General features: G+C 38.9%; 1 protein-coding gene across 1 annotated transcript in view; it reads left to right on the forward strand.

Annotated features, from left to right (window-relative positions):
• The window catches only part of Asb12 (ankyrin repeat and SOCS box containing 12), a 110,391-nt gene that overhangs the window by 46,613 nt on the left and 35,903 nt on the right, over positions 1 to 27,875 (forward strand). The gene's annotated exons all lie outside the window — the stretch shown is intronic.

Genomic DNA, 27,875 nt, shown 5'->3' on the forward strand with positions numbered 1-27,875 from the left:
ATTGGACATAGTACTACCGGAGGATCCAGCAATACCTCTCCTGGGCATATATCCAGAAGATGTCCCAACCGGTAAAAAGGACACATGTTTCACTATGTTCATAGCAGCCCTATTTATAATAGGCAGAAGCTGGAAAGAACCCAGATGTCCCTCAACAGAGGAATGGATACAGAAATTATGGTACATTTACACAATGGAGTACTACTCAGCTATTAAAAAGAATGAATTTATGAAATTCCTAGCCAAATCGATGGACCTGGAGGGCATAATCTTGAGTGAAGTAACACAATCACAAAAGAACTCACACAATATGTATTCACTGATAAGTGGATATTAGCCCAAAACTTAGGATACCCAAGATTTAAGATACAATTTGCTAAACGCATGAAACTCAAGAAGAATGAAGACCAAAGTGTGGACACTGTGCACCTTCTTAGAATTGGGAACAAAACACCCAGGGAAGGAGTTACAGAGACAAAGTTCGTAGCGGTGATGAAAGGATGGACCATTTAGAGACTGCCATATCCAGGGATCCATTCCATAATCAACTTCTAAACGCTGACACCATTGCATACACTAGCAAGATTTTGCTGAAAGGACCCAAATATAGCTGTCTCTTGTGAGACGATGCTGGGGCCTAGCAAACACAGGAGTGGATGTTCACAGTCAGCTATTGGATGTATCACAGGGCTCCCAATGGAGAAGCTAGAGAATGTACCCAAGGAGCTAAAGGGATCTGCAACCCTATTGTTGGAACAACATGATGTACTAACTAGAACCCCGGAGCTCTTGTCTCTAGCTGCATACGTATAGAAAGATGGCCTAGTCAGCCATCAATGGAAAGAGAGGCCCATTGGACTTGCAAATTTTATATGCCCCAATATAGGGGAATGCCAGGGCCAAAAGAATGGGAATGGGTGGGTAGGGAAGGGGGGGCGCTATGGGGGACTTTTGGGATAGCATTGGAAACGTAATTGAGGAAAATATGTAATAAAAATATAAAAAAAAAAAAAGAAAGATGGCCTATTCGGCCATCACTGGAAAGAGAGGCCCATTGGACTTGCAAACTTTATATGCCCCAATATAGGGGAATGCCAGGGCCAAAAGAATGGGAATGGTGGGTAGGGAAGTGGGGGGCGGTATGGGGGACTTTTGGGATAGCATTGGAAATGTAATTGAGGAAAATATGTAATAAAAATATTAAAAATTAAAAAAAAAAGAAAATTATATGATAATTGATTCATAACATTTTTTAGGTTATAAGAAAATTGCACTTTTAGCTACTTTTTAGAATAGTCAATTTAACACTTAAATGAATAATTGAAGGAACTGTTATATATAATTTTTAAAACAATGAAATTATTATTTGAGGAAAATTATATAATAAAATACAAATTATATTGAAAAAAAAAAAAAAGAAAATGCTGTCTTTCTTCCACTGGATGTTTTTAGCTCCCTTGTCGAAGATCAAGTGACCGTAAGTGTGTGGGTTCATTTCTGGGTCTTCAATTCTATTCCATTGGTCTATTTGTCTGACACTATACCAGTACCATGCAGTTTTTATCACAATTGCTCTGTAGTAAAGCTTTAGGTCTGGCATGGTGATTCCACCAGAGGTTCTTTTATCCTTGAGAAGAGTTTTTGCTATCCTAGGTTTTTTGTTATTCCAGATGAATTTGCAGATTGCACTTTCTAATTCGTTGAAGAATTGAGTTGGAATTTTGATGGGGATTGCATTGAATCTGTAGATTGCTTTTGGCAAGATAGCCATTTTTACAATGTTGATCCTGCCAATCCATGAGCATGGGAGATCTTTCCATCTTCTGAGATCTTCTATAATTTCTTTCTTCAGAGACTTGAAGTTTTTATTATACAGATCTTTCACTTCCTTAGTTAGAGTCACGCCAAGATATTTTATATTATTTGTGACTATTGAGAAGGGTGTTGTTTCCCTAATTTCTTTCTCAGCCTGTTTATTCTTTGTGTAGAGAAAGGCCATTGATTTGTTTGAGTTAATTTTATATCCAGCTACTTCACCGAAGCTGTTTATCAGGCTTAGGAGTTCTCTGGTGGAATTTTTAGGGTCACTTATATATACTATCATATCATCTGCAAAAAGTGATATTTTGACTTCATCTTTTCCAATTTGTATCCCTTTGATCTCCTTTTGTTGTCGAATTGCTCTGGCTAGTACTTCAAGTACAATGTTGAATAGGTATGGAGAAAGTGGACAGCCTTGTCTAGTCCCTGATTTTAGAGGGATTGCTTCAAGCTTCTCACCATTTACTTTGATGTTGGCTACTGGTTTGCTGTAGATTGCTTTTATCATGTTTAGGTATGGGCCTTGAATTCCTGATCTTTCCAAGACTTTTATCATGAATGGGTGTTGGATCTTGTCAAATGCTTTTTCCGCATCTAACGAGATGACCATGTGGTTTTTGTCTTTGAGTTTGTTTATATACTGGATTACGTTGATGGATTTCCGTATATTGAACCATCCCTGCATCCCTGGGATGAAAGCTACTTGGTCAGGGTGGATGATTGTTTTGATGTGTTCTTGGATTCGGTTAGCAAGAACTTTATTGAGTATTTTTGCATCAATATTCATAAGGGATATTGGTCTGAAGTTTTCTATCTTTGTTGGGTCTTTTTGTGGTTTAGGTATCAGAGTAATTGTGGCTTCATAGAATGAGTTGGGTAGAGTACCTTCTGTTTCTATTTTGTGGAATAGTTTGTGAAGAACTGGGATTAGATCTTCTTTGAAGGTCTGATAGAACTCTGCACTAAACCCATCTGGTCCTGGGCTTTTTTTGGTTGGGAGACTATTAATGACTGCTTCTATTTCTTTAGGGGATATAGGGTTGTTTAGATCATTAACCTGATCTTGGTTCAACTTTGGTACCTGGTATCTGTCTAGGAACTTCTCCATTTCATCCAGGTTCTCCAGTTTTGTTGAGTATAGCCTTTGGTAGAAGGATCTGATGGTGTTTTGGATGTCTTCAGGATCTGTTGTTATGTCTCCTTTTTCATTTCTGATTTTGTTAATTAGAATACTTTCCCTGTGCCCTCTAGTTAGTCTGGCTAAGGGTTTATCTATCTTGTTGATTTTCTCAAAGAACCAGCTCCTTGATTGGTTGATTCTTTGAATAGTTCTTCTTGTTTCCACTTGATTGATTTCGCCCCTGAGTTTGATTATTTCCTGCCTTCTACTCCTCTTGGGTGAATTTGCTTCCTTTTGTTCTAGTGCTTTTAGGTGTGTTGTCAAGCTGCTAATGTGTGCTCTTTCTAGTTTGTTTTTGGAGGCACTCAGAGCTATGAGTTTTCCTCTTAGAAATGCTTTCATTGCGTCCCATAAGTTTGGGTATGTTGTGGCTTCATTTTCATTGAACTCTAAAAAGTCCTTGATTTCTTTCTTTATTCCTTCCTTGACCAAGGTATCATTGAGAAGAGTGTTGTTCAGTTTCCACGTGAATGTTGGCTTTCTATTATTTATTTTGTTATTGATGATCAGCCTTAGTCCATGGTGATCTGATAGGATGCATGGGACAATTTCAATGTTTTTGTAACTGTTGAGTCCTGTTTTGTGCCCTATTACGTTGTCAATTTTGGAGAAGGTACCATGAGGTGCTGAGAAGAAGGTGTATCCTTTTGTTTTAGGGTAAAATGTTCTGTAGATATCTGCCAGATCCATTTGATCCATAACTTCTGTTAGTTTCACTGTGTCCCTGTTTAGTTTCTGTTTCCATGATCTGTCCATTGGTGAAAGTGGTGTGTTGAAGTCTCCCACTATTATTGTATGAGGTGCAATGTGTGCTTTGAGATTTACTAAAGTTTCTTTAATGAATGAGGCTGCCCTTGTATTTGGAGCATAGATATTCAGGATTGATAGTTCCTCTTGGAGGATTTTACCTTTGATGAGTATGAAGTGCCCCTCCCTGTCTTTTTTGATGACTTTGGGTTGGAATTCAATCTTATCTGATATTAGAATGGCTACTCCAGCTTGTTTCTTCAGACCATTTGCTTGGAAAGTTGTTTTCCAGCCTTTCATTCTGAGGTAGTGTCTATCTTTTTCTCTGAGATGAGTTTCCTGTAAGCAGCAAAATGTTGGGTCTTGTTTGTGTAGCCAGTTTGTTAGTCTATGTCTTTTTATCGGGGAGTTGAGTCCATTGATATTAAGAGATATTAAGGAAAAGTAATTGTTGTTTCCTGTTATTTTTGTTGTTAAAGTTGGCATTCTGTTCTTGTGGCTGTCTTCTTTTAGGTTTGTTGAGGGATTACCTTCTTGTTGTCTAGGGCGTGGTTCCTGTCCTTGTATTGGTTTTTTTCTGTTATTATCCTTTGAAGGGCTGGATTCGTGGAGAGATAATGTGTGAATTTGGTTTTGTTGTGGAATACTTTGGTTTCTCCATCTATGTTAATTGAGATTTTGGCTGGGTATAGTAGCCTGGGCTGGAATTTGTGTTCTTTTAGTGTCTGTATAACATCTGTCCAGGATCTTCTGGCTTTCATAGTCTCTGGTGAAAAATCTGGTGTAATTCTGATAGGCTTGCCTTTATATGTTACTTGGCCTTTTTCTCCACTGCTTTTAGTATTCTATCTTTATTTAGTGCATTTGTTGTTCTGATTATTATGTGTCGGGAGATATTTCTTTTCTGGTCCAGCCTATTTGGAGTTCTGTAGGCTTCTTGTATGTTCATGGGCATCTCTTTCTTTAGATTTGGGAAGTTTTCTTCTATAATTTTGTTGAAGATGTTTGCTGGTCCTTTGAGTTGAAAATCTTCATTCTCATCCACTCCTATTATCCGTAGGTTTGGTCTTCTCATTGTGTCCTGTATTTCCTGGATGTTTTGAGTTAGGATCTTTTTGCATTTTCCATTTTCCTTGATTGTTGTGCCCATGTTCTCTATGGAATCTTCTGCAGCTGAGATTCTCTCTTCCATCTCTTGTATTCTGTTGCTGATGCTTGCATCTATCGTTCCAGATTTCTTTCCTAGGGTTTCTATCTCCAGTGTTGCCTCATTTTGGGTTTTCTTTATTGTGTCTACTTCCCTTTTTAGGTCTAGTATGGTTTTGTTCATTTCCATCATCTGATTGGATGTGTTTTCCTGTTTCTCTTTAAGGACTTCTACCAGTTTGGTTGTGTTTTCCTGTTTTTCTTTAAGGACTTGTAACTCTTTAGCCATGTTCTCCTGTAGTTCTTTAAAGTCCTTCTTGATGTCCTCTACCATCATCATGAGATATGCTTTTAAATCCAGGTCTAGTTTTTCAGGTGTGTTGGGGTGCCCTGGACTGGGCGAAGTGGGAGTGCTGGGTCCTGATGATGGTGAGTGGTCTTGGTTTCTGTTAGTAAGATTCTTACCTTTACCTCTCGCCATCTGGTAATCTCTGGAGTTGTTATAGTTGTCTCTGTTCAGAGGTTGTTCTTCTGGTGATTCTGAGTATCCTCTGTTAGCAGACCTGGGAGACAGGCTCTCTCCTCTGAGTTTCAGTGGTTAGAGCACTCCCTGCTGACAAGCTTTCCTCTTAAAGGGAAGGTGTACAGATATCTGGCGTTTGGACCTCCTCCTGGCCGAAGAAGAAGGCGGAAAACAGGACCTTTCCCAGATGCTGTGTTGCTTTGGCAGGTCACAGAAGCTGTAGGCTTCTGTGGTACACACTCTCAGCTGTGCAGACTAAGTTCCTAAGTTCAGTGGAGTCCGGGATCCAAGATGTGCTCCCTGCTCCTGAGGCAGAGGGCTCCTGTGCAGGGCAGACCACTGTCTTCCAGCTAGGAGGGTGCCGGATGTCTGTGGCCCCAAAAGGGTGCTGCCTCAGTGGCTCTGTGGCTCCCGCCTGTCCCAGAAGCTGTCTGCCTCTGTGGTCCTCACTCTGACCTGTACAGACTAAGTTCGGCGGAGTCCCGGAGCCAAGATGGCGCTCCCTGCAGGGCAGGTCACTGTCCTCCGGCTGGGAGGGTGTCGGATGTCTGTGGCCCCAAAAGGGTGCTGCCTCAGCGGCTCTGTGGCTCCCGCCTGTCCCAGAAGCTGTCTGCCTCTGTGGTCCTCACTCTGACCTGTACAGACTAAGTTCGGCGGAGTCCCGGAGCCAAGATGGCGCTCCCTGCAGGGCAGGTCACTGTCCTCCAGCTGGGAGGGTGCCTGATGTCTGCGGCCCCAAAAGGGTGCTGCCTCAGCGGCTCTGTGGCTCCCGCCTGTCCCAGAAACTGTCTGCCTCTGTGGTCCTCACTCTGACCTGTACAGACTAAGTTCAGCGGAGTCCCGGAGCCAAGATGGCGCTCCCTGCAGGGCAGGTCACTGTCCTCCGGCTCGCCAATTTTTAAAATAATTTTTTTCCTTGTTTCTTTCTCTAAGATTTCTACACTGAATATACTGGACTGTGTGATAATGTTCCATAGTTCACTTAAGTTGACTTCCCTGTTGTCGTTATAGTTGTTGTTGTTTTGTTTCATTTTGTTTTGTTTTATCTATTTTTGTGTCTCTGAATGAAAATTTCAAATAATCTGTATTTTTAATTTGCTGATTCTTTCTTATGCTTCTTCTAGGCCCCTGTATTCAATGTTGAGTTAATTTATTCCTTTTTATTCAAGAATTCTGAAGTTCTCATATTTTTTTAACATTATTTTATTGAAATGCTTTTTTGCCTATTCATTTTTCTGATCTTAGTGGACTTTTCTATAATTATTTTTAAACTGTTAAGGAATCAGTATTTTCTTTTTCTTTGGTTTATGCTTCTCTTTTTCTTCATTGTCCTTGACCATATTTGTATCTTAACATTAGCAAAAACTCGGTCCTGTGAGTTGGCTTTGTATAAAAGACTTTTCAGCAGTTAATCTGATCAGAGGGTTTGAACTGGTAATAGTGTATCCCAGGTATTCAGACCATGTCCAGTTCTATCCACACTCCTCCACAAATTCTACAGATGACATTTCTTTCAGATGCTTGTAGAGAAGTTAGAATATTGGATGCATGCCTGAACTCCCTCCTGCTTTGGGGAGAATCTGAGTTAGAAGTTTCAACCACTTCTTTCTTCAGCTCAGAAAAAGAGTTTTGCTGAATGCCTGCCTGCTAGTTAAAGCTGTCATTCTCTCCGGTCCTTACTGAGATGCAAGGGTCTATTAGCTCTAAGACATGGAAGAAGCCAGCCATTCAGGTAGGACCCAGAGAAGTTGGGATAGTAGATGCATAATTCAATTCTTTTTTAGAATTGAGATTACAGCTCAGGCAGAAGCTGAGAATTGACATTCCTTCCTATCTAGAGCATCTGCTTGCAATAAGCATTATGAGTGGATGTTTCTGCTTTTCTCATTAGTTTTAATGTGGAAAGTGTGACACTTCTTATAGGAACAAGACCCTATCATTTAGTGTCTGGATTTCTCACAAAGGGATTTGTCCTCCCATTGCCATTGAATAGGTGTAGCCACACAGGGAAGGAGAAGACACACCTTAGTATTCTGCCATTTTACTGTTACTCCTCCCACTTTTGTCTTAAAACTACATGAAATCTACAATTTTCTCAAAAGTTTAACTTGATTTTTAAAAATAACTTTATGTTCATTGAAGTCCAAGTGTCTTCTTCTGCAGGGATCTTTTTACTGGAGTATTTATTCTTCAATTATTATATTAATCTTGAAACCTACCTACCTACACTACTGCTTTCTTGGCATACAAAATATTGGTGATTAATTCCAGCTAAACTACTTCACTAGCCCATTTTTTGCTTTTTTTTTCTAAGATGCAAATGTAGGATATATAATATCTTTTGCATAGGCAGCAAGACCAAAGACAGAGTATATCAAGGAGCTTTTGAGAAATTAAAATATCAGAGCAGTGCTTGAGACAGATGTGAATGAACTAGAAAAGGTAAATAGAAATTTCCCCAAAGGAGATTCTCAGCCATGACCCTCACCAGATAGGTTAGATGTCCTGGGAACTCCACTACTGCTGGGTACTTCTGTTGCCCTTGCCTGTACAAGTTAGAGACCTCAGGACTTCCAGCCTCGGAGAACTCTTCTATTGGTCTGCTGTGCTCACACCAACAGGACAGATTAAGAGTCCTTAGGTCTCATGTATCAGGACTCCTGCCCTCAGCTGCATACTCCTTGCAACCAAACGAACCAAGTAGGTCAGGCTGGAAGTGATTATATATACTGTGCAATTTCTGGCCTTATGTCCAGCCCAGCCAGATAGATTAGAGGTATTACAACCTTTTGTCACCAACGAACACTGCTTGCTCCATTTGCTCCAATGGACCATTTGCCTCCCATGAACCACTCTGCTTTTTCGCAATGCCCCCCCCCACCCCTGCCACACACTGCACATTTCCATCTCTCCATTCCCAGTATATGCAGAATGGTTAGAAGCCATGGAACTTTATTTTTCTATGCATACTTCCAGTGTTCTGCCTGCTTATTCAGGCTTGACAGGTTAGAGATCGTGGGACCTCTTTGTGTGCACTCCTGCTGTCCAGTTCCCAACCTGGCCAATAGAAAAGATAATTTGCTACTTATAAATAATAGAAGCAGGATCCCTGAAGGCCATTTTTTTCTTTTTGGTTCTTTTTTTTTTTAATGCCATTCTTTTTCTGGAGATAGAAACTAGAAACCCATGATGAGACACCAGAAGAGGTGTCAGTTAAGGAATGCATTGCGTTAGTACTCGGGAAGTCTGCTAATCCTTGTCATTAAGTATCCGTGGAGGTCTAAATAGCACTCTGTTCAGAGGAATCCTTTGATCAGATAGATCAAGCAAAAGTCCAGTGTGCAGACCTCCATCCTGACTGCTGTGAGATCATAAATAAGCCTCTTTATGACCATAAATGGACCCTTTGGGAGTGTGGTTATCTCCAAAGCCATGGGAATCTCTGGGAACACAGACACATTTAAGGTTTGGGAATCTCTAAAGGCTTAGTATCCCTGGGAACATGTATATTTCTGAGGCAGAGGCTTCCCGGAAGCATAGATTTACTAGTAGGCATGAACATTGTGGGTGATATGTTTGTCTCTGAAAACAAATATGGATATCTCCAGAGACCACAGTTATCCTTGTCACAAATAGGGTTATGCTGCTCTTTTAGTTGGTTTAAATTGGTAAGAGTAGGGCAGCCCTGCCCTCTAGAAGGGGATTTGGGGCCCTTACTGATTTAGTGGCCAGTGTAAACTGTCCAGAATGTAATTAAGAAAATAACATGTTATTAATTTTTAAGATGGGCTTTAAGTTTAGAAACATTGCCTTTCGGTTGAAATGCCTGCTTCCTTAATGATTATGATTACCCATCCCTGCTTCTCTACCCTCATTGCTCTAGCCTGAGGTTAAAGTAAAAATATCACAGGGGAAAATTACAACCTTGTTGCAAAGGTGAAGAGGCGTTATGCAGAAGGTATCCATGAAATGCAAAATATTTTAAGAGAAAATTTACTTTCAGATGTATTTGAATAATAGCCATGTTAGCATGAGGGCATGCGATGCTTAAAGATTTGTAACACAAAAATATTTTATTTATACCAGTCACAATTCCCCAGCCTTTACCTCAACTCTGTCTTGTTACAGAACTCTCTTAGCTTAGTTTATTTATTTATTTATTTTTTATTTATTTATTTTTGTAAATAGCTCACAGGTAAACATTTAATCCACTGTAGTCTAAAATCATCAATTTCAAATCAGTGGGGTCTGCACTAGTATTGATTAATCACATTCTTTTTAGCTTAATGTGTCTTATTATATTTTTATTCTTTTCTGTGCATATGTCAGGGGTATAAGGTGCATGTCGCGGTGCATATACAGATGTCAGAGGACAAATTGCAGGAGGTTTTCCTTTTACCATAGGGATCCCAAGGTCAAACTTAGGTCATCAGACTTGGTAGCAAATGTCTTTACTCTCTAGGACATCTTGTTAGCCCCAAAGTTAAATTTTTATATAAGTTTTGAATCTCTATTCACTCCATGATTCTACAGGTAAAACAAGCAGGACAAAAACTATGGTTCTTGCTCTCTTGAACAATCAGCACTCTTGGTGTTCTTGATAGAGTCCCACACGCAACTGCGAACCTTAGTGCTCTGTCCTCTATTGAAACATAATTTGAGTGTTTATCCAATTGCTTTGCAAAACAAGCCATTTTAGGACCTCTTATTTTCTCATCTAGTTATCACATAAAGTTTGTAGGTTTTTATACAGTTGACCCAATTTTTAAAATGTACTAGGTTTTATAGGCATGGTCAGTACATACTTATAATCCCAACACTTTGGAGGTAGAGGAAAAAATAAGGATTTCAATAGCCAGCTTCAGCTACATAGAGAGTTCAAGTCCAGATAGGCCTATATGAGACCACACACACACACACACACACACACATAGATATATATACATATATACATATATACATATATATATATATACACATATATACATACACATATATATATATATATATATATAACTTTGGAAAAGAACTTCTGTGTGATTGTGTTCTTTTAAAAACATAATTCTCTCACTTGAGGTTGATACATTTGCTAGTTTTACAGTTTTTAATACTGTATTTTCAGTCATGTCTTTTTTCCCAGTTCCTCTTCAAAACAGAAAAGATCTTTAGGAGAAGATGCCCAAACAGGACAAAGCAAGATACGATAAGACAAGGCAAAAGCTGGACAAAGCAACCCAAAAAACAGAAAAGAGCCTCAAGAGCAGGCAAAAGAGTCAGACACATACCTACTCCCACTGTTAGGAGTCTCATAAAAACACCAAGCTATCAGCCAAAACATGTACACTTAAGACCTAGCGCAGACCTATGCAGGTCCTATGCTTGCTGCTTCACTCTCTGTGAGCCCTGCTTAGCAGATTCAGTGGCCATGTTATCCTGGTAGCCTCCATTCCTCTGACTCTTAAAATCCTTTCTTCCCCTCTTCTGTGGAGTTCCCCAATCTCTAATGGGAAGAACCTAGTGTACTGGCTATTTTTGTGTCAACTTGACACAGCTGGAGTTATCACAGAGAAAGGAGCTTCAGTTGAGGAAATGCCTCCATGAGATACAACTGTAAGGCATTTTCTCAATTAGTGATCAAGGGGGAAAGGCCCCTTGTGGGTGGGACCATCCCTGGGCTGGTAGTCTTGGGTTCTATAAGAGAGTAGGCTGAGCAAGCCAGGGAGGCAAGCCAGTAAAGAACATCCCTCCATGGCCTCTGCATCAGCTCCTGCTTTCTGACCTGCTTGAGTTCCAGTCCTGACTTCCTTTGGAAGTGTAAGCCGAATAAACCCTTTCCTCCCCAACTTGCTTCTTGGTCATGATGTTTGTGTAGGAATAGAAACCCTGACTAAAACAACCACCAATTTAGACTCTATCTGCATAGTATCTGGCTGTGGGTCTTTGCATCTACTCCCATCTACTGCCAGAGAAATCTTTCTGTTGGTTAAGGCATGTATCTATGAGTATAGCAGAGTATCATTAGGAATCATTTCATTGATTTTCATTTGCCAGTCTTCAGTTCCTGTCTATCCAGGCAGTGTAGGCCATGGGCTCCATCTCAGGGTGTGGGCCTTAGGTTAAACCAAACATTGGTTATCCACTTCCACAAGTTCTGTACTATCATGGCCCCAGTATATCTTACAGATTATAGGCCAAAGGTTTTATGGCTAGGTTGGTGTTCAGGTTTCTCTTTATGGAGCCAGCAGAGTACTTTTTCACACCAGAGACTACAACATAGAGGTGAAGGCTCCAAGGTTACACCAGGTAGATCTCTCTATGTTCAAAGAGCTGACTGAAAGTTGTCCTTGGAAATAGGGCTCTTCTATCAGTTTTCAGAAGACTATTTTCTATCCTAGCATCAGCATGGTTTGTTTAAGGATCTCCACAGGACCTCCTCAGCCAACATCTAAAGCTATTGTAACCCAGTCCCACCACTGGAAGCCCCGCCTGGCTACAAAAGATGAGCAGTTCAGACTTCATATCCTCCATTACTAGGAGTCCTTGCTAGGGTCATCCTCACAGATTCCAGAAAGTCTCCACTACACTGGGTTTCTACACATTCCACCCAATGCCCCCAAGTTCCAGCTGTTTTTCCCTGTAATCTCTTCCTCCACCCTCCCCATGTCCTGCCTCCCATTCTTGTCCCCACCTGCCTAGAGTCTATTTTGCAGAATCTATTCTATTTCCCCTTCCCAGGGAGATCTATGTGCTTCTTCTCCCAGCCCTTCTCTTTATTTAACCTGAGTCTGTGGTTTATAGATTGATTATAATTTTCTTAACAGCTAATATCCACTTATGAGTGGATATAAATCATATTTGTCCTTTTTGAGTCCAGGTTAGCTTAGGACAATTTGCATAATACTCCATTGTGTAAATATAAGTCATTTTCTTTATCCATTTTTCCATTAAGGGATATCTAGGTTAATTCCAGGTACTGACTAATATGAATAAAGCTATAATGAAAATGGTTGACCAGGTGACTCTGTGGTAGGATGGAGCGTATAGCTGGGTCTTGAGGTGTATCGATTCCTAACTCCCTGAGGAACTGCCACATTGATTTCCATAGTAGCTGTACAATTTTGCATTCCCGCCATTAATGGAGGACTGTTCTTCTTGTTCCACATCCTCAACAGCATGATAGATCTCTTCTGATACCAATTTTAGCCATTCTGACAGGTGTAAGGTGAAATTTCAAAGTAGTTTTGATTTGCATTTTCCTGGTGACTAAGGATATTAAACATTTCCTTAAGTATTTCTCAGTCACTAATTTTGATTTGAAGTCTGTTTGTTAAATATAAAAAAATGTTTATGTCAGCTTACTTCTTGGGTCCGTTTGCTTGGAGTAATTTTTTTCACCTCTTTACCCTGAGGTAATTGTTATCCTTAATGTTGAGGTATTTCTTGTGTACAGCAAGGATGAATCCTATTTTCGTGTCTATTCTGTTAAATTATGTCTTTTTATTAAGGGAATAGAGGCCATTTATATTGAGAGATATCAGAGAATAATAATTATTTAATTCTTGTTATTTCATTGTTGTTGTTGCTGCTGCTGCTGGTGGTAGTGGTAGTGATGGTGGTGGTCATGATGGTAATGGTGGTGGGGTCTGTGTGTTTCCCTTCTTTTGGTTTTGCTGATGTGAGATTATTTATTTTATTGTTTTTCATGGGTGTAGTTAACTTCTTTGGTTTGGATTTTTTCTTCTAGCACCTTCTGTAGGGCTGGATTTGTCAACACATGTTGCTTAAATTTGACTTTATTATAGAATATATTATTTTCTCCATCTACAGTGATTGAAAGTTTTGCTGGGTACAGTAGTCTGTGGTCTCTTAGGATCCACAACTCTTCAAGCCCTTCTGGCTTTTAAAGTGTCCATTGAGAAGTCACATCCAATTCTAATAGGTCTGCTTTTATATGTTACTTGGTCCTTTTCCTTTGCAGCTTTTAACATGCTCTTTGTTTTGAATGTTAATTGTTTTGATTATTACAAGGTGAGGGGATTTTTTTTCCTAATCCAATCTATTTAGCGTTTTGTGTACTCCTTCATTCTCTATGGGCATCCTCTTCTTTAGGTTAGGAAAATTTTTCTTCTGTGATTTTGTTGAAAATATATTCTGGGACTTTGTGTTGCTAGCATTCTACTCTTCATCTATTCCTATTGTCCTTTCATAGTGTCCCAGATATTTTGTGCCAGGAAATTTTTAGATTTAACATTTATTTGACCTATGTTTCCATTTCTTATCTTGTGTCTTCAGTGCCTAAGATTCTTCATTTCATCTTTTGTATTCTGTTGGTGAAGCTTGCCTCTGTGGTTCTTGTTTGAATACCTACATTTTTTATTTCCAGTATTCCTTCTGTTTGAGTTTTTTTATATTGTGTCTCTTTCCATTTTCAGTTCTTGTACAGTTTTATTTGTTTCCTTCTACTGTTTGGTTTTTTCTTGGCTTTCTTTAAAGGGATTCACTCATTTCCTCCAATTGTATTTTCCTAGCTTTCTTTGAGGGATTTATTCATTTCTTCCAATTGTTTCTTTGTGTTTTCCTGAGTTTCTTTAAGGGATTTATTCATTTCCTCTTTATATACCTCTATCATCTTCACATAGTTGCTTTTAAGGTCTTTTTCTTGTGCTTTCAGCTATGCTGGGAATATTCAGGGTCTGCTGTAGGTAGGATAGCTGGGCTTTGGTGGTAACATATTGTCCTGACTGTTGTTGTGTTCTTATGTTGGCATCTAGTTATCTGGGTTTTGGGTGATTATAGGTCTGGGAGCTGTATTCTGGGTTTGTCTTTGTTATGTAGGGTTCCCCGCCTCTTCGTTTCTGTCTCCTCTCTGGATATAGAGATAGTGTGTTGGCTGAATGTTGACTGTTTTATGGGTCTGTTTGACTGGTGTGTTCATGGGAGAATTCTTGCTAGTACTGGAGGCTGGGGGAAGGGAAGCCAGTGGGAGATGCTCTGAGGGATCCACAGGAAGCATGGACAGAGTTAGGGAAGTTGCCTCTGGTGTTCTGTTTCAGAACTAGGGGCAACCCTGAGAATTGAGTCCAGGGTAATAGTGAGAGTGGAGGAAGTCTGTGGGCAGCCTACCTAATGTTTTAGTAGGTGAGGCCTGTGGTTGAACAGGGTGTGTCTGCTAGGTTGGGGGCTGGGGCACAGCAATGAATTGGGAAAGGAAAAGTAGTGAATAATCGTCGGTGAAATCCACAAGAAGTTTGCAGAACCGGGAAGGGAAGTTGCAGCTGGTATTCTGCTGCAGTGCTAGAGGCAACCCTGAGAACTGACACTGGAGTAACAGAGAGTGAGGAAGGTCTGTGGGCAATGTACCTGGTTTTCTGGAATTCATCTAGTTTTCTGTTCTCAACTCAAATCTATTAGGGTATTTTTAATTTATAAATAAAAATCAAGTGAAATATTTGTAAAGAAGAAAAGAAAATAAGAATAAGTTCAATTTGTAGCAGTAATCAGACATAGAATAAATACACCTCATGCAGTTGTTTAGTTACTGAGTTGATGTCAGCAGCTGCAGGGATACAGGCTTACTGACTGTTCTCTCAAACACTTCAAAAACTAGAAGAATAATGGACTCATTTACAAATTAAGTAAATTGTAAGACTATTTCATAAATCAGTAATATCCCTTAATATAAAATATAGAAATATAAGAATTTCAGTCTGTCACAAGTGAATCTTGAAATAACTCAGAGTATCCTAGAAAAATAAAACTTTTTAAGATAAAAATGTCAAGGCAGTGCTATAAAAATAGCTTAGACCTTCAAAGCACAATTTCAAAGGATGCCAAATTAAAGTATTCTTACTAATACAATAAAAATAAAGCAAGTCATTATCATTGCTTGGTTGTTAGGATAGTGCATTTATCACAGTAAAAAAAATCTTAAATAGTAAACAGGTAAATGCTAACATTCTGACTTTTTGGAAAAAATAAATCCAGCTATATGCTGTAATTTAGACTTTAATCTTAGTACAAGTGAGACTGAAGCAGGACGATCGTGAGTTTGAAGCCAACCTGATCTATAGTAACACTCTATTTCATAAAGAAAAAAAAATTCAGAAATAGGGTTAGCTTTAATGTAGGAAAACCTGAAACTCCCATAGCAAACAGAGAGAATTTAAAGCTTATGGTACACATGGTAGGTATGTGTATTTTTGTAAAGTTACCTTGGAAATTTTGTTACACTTATCACCAAGTAAATTGTTATCACCTGCAAACATGCAATCTTTTGTCTGAAACACACCTCCTGCGGCACAAAGTAAGACCTTGCCCAATAGCCCAGATGGGCCTTGAACTTGGAGTACTCCTCCCTCAACTCTTGTATCTGCTGAAAATACAGGTGTGAAACACCATACCAGGCCTGAATGTTTTCTTTCTCTTCCTTTTCTCCCTTTCCTTCCTTGTATTGTTTTTTTTTTTTTTTTTTTTTTTTTGGTGGGGGGGGGCGTTGTTTTTGTTTTTTGAAGACAGACGGTCTCTACTGCAGGCTAATTGTGAACTTCCTTATATACTGAGGATGACCTTTAACTTCCACGCCTACTCCGTCTACCTTCTGAATGCTGACTTCATAAGCGTGTAGCACTGTTCTTGGTTTAAGTGATACTGGAAATAGATCATGTGAATGAATAGTAGTGAAGTACTATACCAATTTAGCTACATCCCAACCTCTGTATCTAAGCAATTTTTCTTTAAAAAGTATTTATTCATTGTTTTGTTTTATTTTACTTTATTAAATTTTTATATAATAAATTTAATCATGTCTTCCCACTTCCCACACTCCTCTCAGATCTTGCCCATCTCCCTACCAACCCAGCTCCATTTTTAATCTGTCTCTTCCCATCAAAAGCCAAAAATTAAAAAATATAAACAAACTACCAGAGAGGAGAAAGGTAATCATTAGTATCACCCAGCTACAAAGCTGCAAACTACACCAGCAACCTACCTGCAAGATATACTTCTTCAATAGTGGAACAAATATTACGGGAGTAACCAATCAATTTTGATTGGATTTATGGCCCACTTCACAAGATGGAACATATACCTGAAACTGCTAATGTGGCCAAGATCCTGAGCCTAGATATGTCATGGTCCTAGGAGAAAACCTACTATAACTCTACTAAAGGAAAATAGCAATAAAATGACTTCTAATAACATACTGCTGTACCCATAAATCAGTGCTGCAATCAATCCTCAACAAAGAAGTTTCTTTTTGCAGTAGATGGATGTTAACAAAGATAACCATAATTGGACAATGTAAAGAAAGTCGTAGACTTTGGAGCGTTTAGTCCTAAATGGGGTGGGTGTCTTTCATGAAACCCCTCCTGTCAACATTCAGGGATCTATGTGAAAAAGGAGGCAGAAACATTCTAAGAGTCAGACAAGGCCGTGGATGACTCCAAGGAAACAATATCTTTTAGACATAACAGGAGAGATGCACACAGGAACTCACAGAGACTGATAGCACTCACAGCACCTACACAATCAAGCCAGACAAATCACTGCCGTGAAAAGAGGAAGTAGACACACAGTCCTGCCATTAACCAAGAAATTTGCAATTGATGCTTGCTGGGAAATGGGAAAATTAATTTTTTCCAAAGAAGTGTCACTGGGTGTACCAACCATACTCCATGGCAGGCCTCATGCCCACGAGTAGTTGGACAACACAAAATGGGCTCCATGTATTTTGTGTCAGGGGAGGGATTTTTGTTTCATTTTGTTTTATATTGGCGTTTTTAAGACCTGAGTGTTTTAAAGGAAATTTTCAAATTAAGCTTGGTCTGAACGTAACATAAAGAGATGTTTGTAAACTAAAGAAATTCATGTAATCTTTCTGTTATCTGTTGGCTTTCATTAAACATACACCCTTTTGACACAATTAGGCTTTTGATATAGTGTTTAAAATCTCTCTATAGAGGCCCCTTGGTCTTGCAAACTTTATATGCCCCAGTACAGGGGAACGCCAGGGCCAAGAAGTGGGAGTGGGTGGGTAGGGGAGCAGGGGCAGGGAGGGTATAGGAGACTTTCGGGATAGCATTTGATATGTAAATGAAGAAAATACCTAATAAGAATTGGAAAAAAATCTCTATAAAATTTATTTTGTAAAGTGGCCTTTTTCAATTGTGTTGGAAAATGAAATAATCTTTAATAAAAAATACTCTAAAGAGAGTTTACTCTGTTCTATAGTGTTCATGCCTGGATAGTTTGTTCTCTCAACAATTTAATAATAATTATAACAAAGTTTAATTCTATATGTGATACAAGCAGGTATGAATGCAACTAATTCACATTTTCTCCTAGCCAAATATAGAAATTATTTTCTATAAAAAACATTTTAAAATGAACTAAAAGCAGACAAGACTTAAGCTCTGATTTTTTTTTCTTATGAACTTGTTTTTATAAAATTCGAAGAAATGCCTGGCCTGTTAGGTGACACCAAACAAAGGACAAAGGAAAGAAGAGAGATCATAAAGGATTCTTGCTTTATTATCTTTTAAAGGACATCCTGTTTTTCAAAGTCTCTGGTGATAGCATAGAATGTCGCCTTTCGAAAAGCAAAAATGTTCCTTTTGAAGTCCTAGAGAACATGTGTTATGTTCCCCTCCAGCTGTGAAACTAAAAGTCTGTGTCTGCTTCTTAAACAGAAAGTACTGGTATTATTGCCAATTATGGTATCCCACATCCCCTTTAGATACCAGTGAAAGTAAAAGATGTTACAGGCTTTGTGATTTTTTTTTTTTTTACTTCACAGAAGATGAGTGTGCTTTGAAATTAGTCCTGTGTGTCTTGCAAGGGCTGAACAAAACATATTCATGAATTGGCATGTGAGAAAGTGATGCAGTCCATATTAAGACCAGTGTCCTATCCCTTGGTGTGTTCTAAAGCTGTGTGAGTGAGTGAAAAGCTGAATTCTCTCCCAAAGCTCTGTTGCCTTTCAACTATCTTTATGGCCTTTAAAAGATGTTTTCTCTTTTGAAGACCACACATCAACCTTCACAGAATCCCACTTGTGGATAAGGTTACAGGAGAGAAGAGAGGGTAATAAATATGCTTGACCAGTTAAATCTTATTCATGCTTAGAAACTAAATTGTTTGCAATAAAATTTAAAACCAGTATTCTCTGAGAAGTACTGTAGTTAAACTATTTTTTCCTAAGGAACTTTTGTCAAGAAAGCCTTGAGATGTGTGTTTTCCTTCTCAATACTCTTCTCTGGTGGATTGCATGTTCTTGGGTTTTCTTTTAGAGAAAGGGGTTCTCAAACTGTGGGTTGCAATCCCTTTGGCAAACCTCCGTCTCCAAAATTATGGTACTAGTAACATTACAGTTATGAAGTAGCATCAAAAATTTTGTTATAGTTGAGGGTCACCACAACAAAAGGAACTGTATTAAAGGGTCACAGCATTGGGAAGGTTGAGAACCACTGTTTTAGAGAACCAAAGTGGGTGGCTTTATTTCCTCTTAAAATATCCCCAATGCACATGAGTCAAGAACTCTTTATTTGCTTCTTATAGCTAAAGTATCATTGGCTAACTCAGCCGTCAGGTGAAAATATATACACCAAAATCTCTAGATGATCAATGTCTAATGATGTATGTCTAATGCTGCCTCTCATATAATTGACCATACACCAATTAACATAAAGTATCCCCAAGTGTTCACCTTAGTCACACTTGCAGACTTCATGGTTTGTCTGTTTTGTGAGTCCTAGAGAGAAAAAGAAAGCACATATTCTGGTCTTGAAACACAACATGTTCTATATTCTAGTTTAGCATTACTTAAGTAGAGTTAACAAGTTTAGTGCTTTTAGAATAACACATAGTAATGCTATTTGTATATATCTGTATAATTTTCTTACCATGTGTCTCATAGATCATTTGGCATTCAAATGAAGAAAATCTGTTCACTAATTAAGGATCTTGTATTGCTAAACCATTGGCTGATATTGTACAGCTGAATGTCTAGAGTACTTTTGGACATGGTAAATCCTAAGGTTAGAACCAGGATTATGGTTAAGGTTAGGACTAGGGACGCAATGCTGACTGAAATCTATGGCTAAGGCCTAAGGTTAGAATTAGGAAAGGACTAAGGCAGGTCTAGGACAATATTAGGCTAAGGCTAAGGCTAAGGCTAAGGCTAAGGCTAAGGCTAAGGCTAAGGTTAGAGTTAAGTTTGTGTTAGAGCTAGGGCTACTATTCAGGCTTAATATTTTGTTAGGATTCCCATTAGGATTATGGTTAAATATAGAGCTATGGTTAGTCTTTCTTTGGTTTAGGCTGCTAGCACTACATAAAAGGCAAGGCTGAGATTTGGCTCAATGTTAGGGATTGGTGTCTAGTTAAACCTGAAGAGGAAAGGGTTTGTTTCATCCTAAAATTCTCCCCATCACTGAGAAAAGTTAAGGCTGGAACCTGGAGGAGGCAGGAAATGAGGCAAAGGTCTTGGAAGAACACTACTTACCTGCTGACTGGGTTTTTCCCCATGGCTTGCTCAACCTACTTTTTTTTTTTTTTAATACAACTCAGGACCACTTTCCCAGGAGTGATAATCCCCACCATGGGCTGACTCCACCATGGCCTTACTCAATCATTAATCAAGACAATATCCCCAGAGACTTGCCCACAGGATACTTTCTTTTAAAAGGGAAAAACAGTTTATTCTGGCTCACAGTACAGATTATAGGCCATTATACAGATTATAGATTATAGGTTGTAGTGAGAAAGTCATATCATCAAGGGCTTGAGGGAGCTGCTCACATTAACTCATAATAAAGAACTAGAGAGCAACAAAACATGCATCCTAGTATTGGGCTCACATTCTAAATTGTATATAGTCTAGTAGTCCCTGCACAGGAAATGACCCCTCCAGAAATTAAGATGAGTCTTCCTATATCAATTTTTAAAAATGAAGCCATTTTCACATACATGCTCGGAGACTAATTTTCCATGTGATCCTAGAGTCTGTCAAGTGGATTGTGCAATAGGGAAAGCACTTGTATGTGCAAATCTAAATGTGAATGTGGGATTCTTCAATAGCTTCTGAATATTATTTTTTTTGAGACAGCTCTCACTGAACCTGGAGCTTAAAGATTGTCTAGAATGTACAGTGAGCTAGATTCAGGAATCTCCCTGTATCCATTATAGCCGGTTTTAGGGTTGAAGTTATATTGTGCTGTGCATAGCTGTTTATGTTGGTATTGAGGGTCTGAAATCAAGTCCTCATACTTGTGTTGCAAATACTTTACTGAGTCATCCCCTGACCCCCACTATATGTCATTTTAAGTGTTTTTTTCTTTTTCTCATTAATTTGTTTACTCAATTTATATATCAATCGCAGCCCCTTCCCTTCTCTCACCCCAGTCCCATCCTCACACCCACTTCTTCCATTTTCCCCTCTTCTCCCTCCCTGGTTCCAACCCACACTGGAACATCAAGTCTCATCAGGAAAAAAGGACATCCTCTCCCACTGAGGCCCAACAAGTCAAACAAGATAAGGGGAAAGGATCCAAAGGCATGCAACCGAGTCTAAGTCACAGAAAGCTCCTGCTTCAATTGTTAGGGGTCGCCACATGAAGACCAATCGGCACATTTCCTACATATGTTTAGGGGGTCCAGGTCCAATCCATGCATGCTTTTTGGTTGATGGATCAGTCTCTGTGAGCCCCCCGAGTCCCAGGTTAGTTGACTCTGTAGGTCTTGTTGTGGTGTTCTTGACCTCTCCAGCTCTCTCAATCCTTCTGACTCTTCCACAAGGTCCTGAACTCTGCTTAATGTTTGGATGTGGTATTTGTTTCCATCAGCTGCTTAGATGAAGCCTCGCAGATGACAGTTATACTGGGCTTCTGTCTGCAAGTATAGCAGAGCATCATTAATAGTGTCAGGGGATAGTTCTATCCCATGGGGTTGGCTTCAATTTGGGCAACTCATTGGTTGTCCATTCCCTCAATCTCTGCTCAATCTTTAACCATGCATATCTTGTAGGCAGAAAAAATTTGGGGTTGATGTTTTGTGGGTGGATAGATGTCCTCCTCTGCCACTGGAAGTCCAGCATGGGTATAGAAAGTGACCACTTCAGGCTCAATATCCCCTACTGCTAGGAGTCTTAGTTATGGTCACCTCCATATCCTCCCAGGAGCCTCCCCAGTCTCAGGTCCCCAGCTTGTCCCAGAGATGCCCTTACCACCAATTTCCTTTCTTTTTTCCAGCCCTTTCACCCCACCCCCATTCCCCTCTCCACCCTTTTGTTCACTCAGTTCTCACTCTCCATCCACTTTCGGTAATTTCCCCTTCTGAGTGAGATTCAAGCATCCTCCCTTCAGTCCTCCTTATTACTTAGCTTCTTTGGGTATTGTATTTTAGCTTGGTTTTACTGTACTTTATAGACAATATCCATTTATAAGTGAGTACACACCATGACTGTCTTTCTGGATCTGAGTAACCTCTCTCAGGATGACATTTTCTAGTTCCAGCCATTTTCCTGCAAATTTCATGATGTCATTGTTTTTAATAACTGAGTAGTATTCCATTACAAAAATGTGCAACATTTTCTTTATCCATTCTTCAGTTAAAAGATCTGGGTTGCTTCCAGTTTCTGAATATTACAAAAAAAGCTGCTATGAACATAGTTAAGCAAAGTGTCTGGTGGTATGGTGGAGTATCGTTTGGTATATGCCCAGGAATGATATATTTGGGTCTTGATGTAGAACAATTCCCAATTTTCAGAGAAACTGCCAGATTGGTTTCCAAGTAGTTAAGCAAGATTGTACTCACACCCACAATGGAGGAATACTCGCCTTTCTCCACATCCTTGCTAGCATGTGATCTTAGCCATTCTCATGGGAGTAAGGAAGAATCTCGGAGTGGATTTGATTTGCATTTTCCTGATGACTAAGGACATTGAACATGTTTTTATTTAATTTATTTTTTATTAGGTATTTTCCTCGTTTACATTTTCAAAGCTATCCCAAAAGTCCCCCATACGCACCCACCCCCAATCCCCTAATCACCCACTCCCCCTTTTTGGCCCTGGGGTTCCCCTGTACTAGGACATATAAAGTTTGCAAGTCAAAAGGGCCTCTCTTTCCAGTGATGGCTGACTAGGCCATCTTTTGATACATATGCAGCTAGAGACAAGAGCTCCGGGTTACTGGTTAGTTCATATTGTTGTTCCACATATAGGGTTGCAGTTCCCTTTAGCTCCTTGGGTACTTTCTCTAGCTCCTCCATTGGGGGCCGTGTGACCCATCCAATAGCTGACTGTGAGCATCCACTTCTGTGTTTGCTAGGCCCCGGCATAGTCTCACAAGAGACAGCTATATCTGGGTCCTTACAGCAAAATCTTGCTAGTGTATGCAATGGTGTCAGCGTTTGGAAGCTGATTATGGGATGGATCCCTGGATATGGCAATCACTAGATGGTCCATCTTTTCGTCACAGCTCCAAATTTTGTCTCTGTAACTCCTTCCATGGGTGTTTTGTTCCCATTTCTAAGAAGGGGCAAAGTGTCCACACTTTGGTCTTCGTTCTTCTTGAATGATGTGTTTAGCAAATTGTATCTTATATCTTGGGTATCCTAAGTTTCTGGGCAAATATCCACTTATCAGTGAGTACATATTGTGCGAGTTCCTTTGTGATTGGGTTACCTCACTCAGGATGATGGCCTCCAGGTCCAGGAATTTCATTGCCTAGGAATTTCATAAATTCATTTTTTTAATAGCTGAGTAGTACTCCATTGTGTAAATGTACCACATTTTCTGTATCCATTCCTCTGTTGAGGGGCATCTGGGTTCTTTCCAGCTTCTGGCTATTATAAATAAGGCTGCTATGAACATAGTGGAGCATGTGTCCTTCTTACCGGTTGGGACATCTTCTGGATATATGCCCAGGAGAGGTATTGCTGGATCCTCCGGTAGTACTATGTCCAATTTTCTGAGGAACCACCAGACTGATTTCCAGAGTGGTTGTACAAGCTTGCAATCCCACCAACAATGGAGGAGTGTTCCTCTTTCTCCACATCCTCGCCAGCATCTGCTGTCACCTGAATTTTTGATCTTAGTCATTCTGACTGGTGTGAGGTAGAATCTCAGGGTTGTTTTGATTTGCATTTCCCTGATGATTAAGGATGTTGAACATTTTTTCAGGTGCTTCTCTGCCATTCGGTATTCCTCAGGTGAGAATTCTTTGTTCAGCTCTGAGCCCCATTTTTAATGGGGTTATTTGATTTTCTGGAGTCCACCTTCTTGAGTTCTTTATATATATTAGATATTAGCCCCCTATCCGATTTGGGATAGGTAAAGATCCTTTCCTAATCTGTTGGTGGTCTTTTTGTCTTATTGACGGTGTCTTTTGCCTTGCAGAAGCTTTGCAATTTTATGAGGTCCCATTTATCGATTCTCGATCTTACAGCACAAGCCATTGCTGTTCTATTCAGGAATTTTTCTAATGTACAGAATTGTTTTCACTATACTAGATTTTTTGTTTTTCCATATGAATTTGAGAATTGCTCTTTCTATCCCTGTGAAGAATTCAGTTGTAATTTTGATGGGAATTGCACTGAATTTTTAGATTGCTTTTGGTAGCATGGACAATTTTACTAAATTAATCTCACCTATCCATGAGCATGGGAGATCTTTCCATCCTCTGATATCTTCTTCAAATTCTTTCTTCAGAGACTTGAAGTTCTTGTCATACAGGTCTTTCACTTACTTGGTTAGAGTTACACTAAGATATTTTATCATTATTTGTGGCTCCAGTGAAGGATGTTCTTTCCATGATTTCTTTCTCAACCCACTTATTATTTGTACATAGGAGAGAGAGTTACTGATTTTTTTTAAGTTAATTTTGTATCCAGTCACTTAAATAAAGTTTTTTTTCCCATCTGTAGGAGTTCTCTGGTAGAATTTTCAGGATCACTAATCTATACTATCATATCATCTATAAATAATAAAACTTTGACTTTTTCCTTTCCAATTTGTATCCCCTTTATCTCCTTTAGTTGCCTTATTGCTCTGGCTAGAACTTCATGTACTATATTGAAGAGATAGGGAGAGAGTAGACAACCTTTTCTTGTTCCTGATTTTAGTGGAATTGCTTCAAGTTTCTCCCCATTAATTGATGTTGTCTATTGGCTTGTTGTATATTGCCTTTATTGTGTTTAAATAAGTGCCTTGAATCTTTGATCACTACAAGGCTTTTATCATGAAGGGGTGTTGGATTTTGTCAAAAGTTTTTTTCAGCATCTAATGAGATGACTGTGTAGATTTTCCCCTTCTGTTTATATAGCAGATTATATAGTGTTGAACTATCCCTGTATCTCTGGGATGAAGTCTACTTCATCATAGTGGATGATATTTTTTAATGTGTTCTTGGATTCAGTTTGTGGGTATTTTATTATTTTTTGAGTATTATTATACTCTTTTCAAAAGGGTTCATGAACAACCCTTTTGTTCATAAGGGAGATTGGTCTGAAATTCTCGTACTTTATTGTATCTTTGTATGGTTTAGTTATTAGGGTGACCTCAAATAATTGGTTTGGCAATGTCCCTTCTATTAATATTTTGAAGAGTATTAATTCAACTGTTCTTTAAAAATCTGGTAGAATTCTGTGCTAAAACCATCTGGTCCTGGGCTTTATTTATTTATTTATTTATTTATTTATTTTTGTTAGGAAACTTTTGGTGACTGCTTCTTTCCTTAAGGTTAATAAGACTATTTACACTTGATTTTGGTTTTATTACATCAGATCTCGATTTAACTTTGCTAAGTGGAATCTATCAAGAAAATCGTCCATTTTGTTTAGATTATTCAATTTTGTCAAGTACAGGTTTTTGGTATGAGACCTAATTATTCTTTGGATTTCCTCAGAGTCTTTTCATTTTTGATTGTCTTTTTTTTATTTTATTTTAGGTTTTTCAAGACAGGGTTTCTCTGTATAGCCCTGGCTGTCCTGGAGCTCACTCTGTAGACCAGACTGGCCCAAACTCAGAAATCTGCCTGCCTCTGCCTCCCAAGTGCTGGGATTAAAGGCGTGTGCCACCACTGCCCAGCTGATTGTCTTAACTTGGATTTTGTCTCTCTACCTTTTAGTTAGTTTGGCTAAGGGTTTGTCTATTTTGTTGATTTTCTCAAAGAACCAGCTCTTGGTTTCATTGATTCTTTGAATTGTTCTCTTTGTTTCTAATTTATTGATTTCAGGCCTGAGTTTGATTATTTTCTGCTATCAAAATTTTTTTGGGTGTATTTGCTTCTTTTTGTTCTAGAGCTTTTAAGTGTGCTTTTAAATTGCTAGTATGAGATTTCTCCAATTCCCTTATGAAGGCACTTAGTGCAATGAACGTTCCTCTTAGCATTGCTTTCATTATGTCCCATAAGTTCAGGTATTCGTGCCTTCGTTTTCATTGATTTCTAGAAAGTTTTTAATGTCTTTCTTTCTTCCCTCACCCAGTGATCATTAAGTAAAGATTTGTTCAGTTTCTATGAGTTTGTAAGCTTTCTGTTGTTTCTTTTGTAGTTGAAGTTCAGCCTTAATCCATGGGGGTTTGATAAGATACAAGGAGTCATTTTGATTTTTCTTGTATATGTTGAGGTATGCTTTGTAGCTGAGTATGGAAAAGGTTTCATGAGGTGCTGAGAAGAAGGTATATTTTTTTGTGTAGGTATATCTAATGTCTATAGATATCTGTTAGGTCCATTTTATTCATAACATCTGTTAGTTTCATCATTTCTCTCTTTTTAGTTTCTGTCCAGATGTCCTGTAGATTGGTGAGAATGAGGTGTTCAAGTCTCCCAGTATTAATGTGTGAAGGTCAATTTTGGATTTATGCTTTAGTAAATTTTCCTTTACAAATGTGGGTGTCTTTGTATTTGGGGCATAGATGTTCAGAACTGAGATGTTATCTTGGTGGATTTTTTTTCTTTGTTAAGCATCAAGTGTCCTTCCCTGGTAAGGAAATTTCTAGTTTCTTTGGAGACTCGGTTGTGTCATATGGTATTTTTCTGGAAAGTGTCTAATGAGAGAATTTTTTTTTTCTGAAGCAAACACTTGGGAGGATATTTTGCTGAGAACAGACACATAGTGTTTTCTGGAAGCTGCTTGGGAAACAGGTATGTGATGTTTTGTTAGAGCAGATGCTTGAGAGAACACATGATGATTGGAAAGGGTATAAATATAACCCAACAGACAGTGCATGACCCTTTGTGATACTGGTTTGCCTTGCCACTCTTTGCTGGTCTTTGCTAATGATGCTGTGGCATTGGTTTGCCTTGCCATTTTCACTGATCATCATTTATATTTAGAGAAAGAAACACACCAACAATCTTCTGGTGCTGTTCTGGTGGCTTCTTGCAGTTTCATCAGACTCTGGCAAATTGGCAGAGCCTTGGAAGGTTTCTTCTGGATCAAACTGCCTTTGCTGTTCGCAAGTGGATTGAACTACCACTGGTGATTCATGTGAACTGAATTGCTGATATATTAACAACACAGATTGGATTCACCCTAAAAAAGTCTTTCTAAACAGGTCTGTATTCTTCTTTGCCCTATTAACCTTTCCTTTCCACTCCCTCTGGTGGGCTGGAAGGAAGGTTAAACCATTTAAGTACACTTATTAAAGCAGGTTTTGAAAAATATGAGTCTACACTTCTCCATCTCTTTTGATCAATTTTGGCTGAAAGTCTATTTTATTAGATATTAGAATGACTACTCTAGCTTGCTTCTTGATTCTGTTTGTTTGCTTTGAAAACCTTTTCCAGCCTTTTTCTCTGAGGTAAAGTCTATCATTGCTATTGAGGTTTGTTTCTTATATGCAACAGAATGATGGATTCTGTTTTTTCATCCATTATGTTAGTCTGTGTTTTACTGGTGAATTGAGTCAGTTGATGTTGAGATATTAAGGTCCAAATGCTTATTAATTCCTGTTATATTGATGTTGTTGTTGGTGGTGGTAGTAGTAGTAATAGTAGTGTGTGTGTGTGTGTGTGTGTGTGTGCATGAGTGCAAACACGCATGTGCAGGCACATGTGTGTGCCCATGCTTCTCATCTTTTGGCTTTCCTGGTATGGGATTATTTATTTTCTGTTTCCTTGGGTGTAGTTAACTTTTTTGGGTTGGAGTTTTCCTTATAGTATTTTCTGTAGGGCTCGATTTGTGGATAGATATTGTTTAAATTTGGCTTTATCATGTAATGTTTCGTTTTCTCCATCTATTGTCATTAAATGTTTTGCTGGGTGTAGCAGTCTGGGATGACATTTATATTCTCTTATGTCTGCAAGATATCAGTCCAGGCGCTTCTAGGTTTTAGAGTCTCTGTTGAGAGGTTGGGTGTAATTCTGATAGGTCTGCCTTTGTACGTTACTTGTCCTTTTCCCCTTGCAGCTTTTAATATTCTTTCTTTCTTCTGTACATTTAGTGTTTTGATTATTATTT

Source organism: Mus caroli, unplaced genomic scaffold (assembly GCF_978045245.1).
Source record: "Mus caroli unplaced genomic scaffold, Mus_caroli_1 scaffold_5, whole genome shotgun sequence".
NCBI classification, from domain to species: Eukaryota; Metazoa; Chordata; class Mammalia; order Rodentia; family Muridae; genus Mus; species Mus caroli.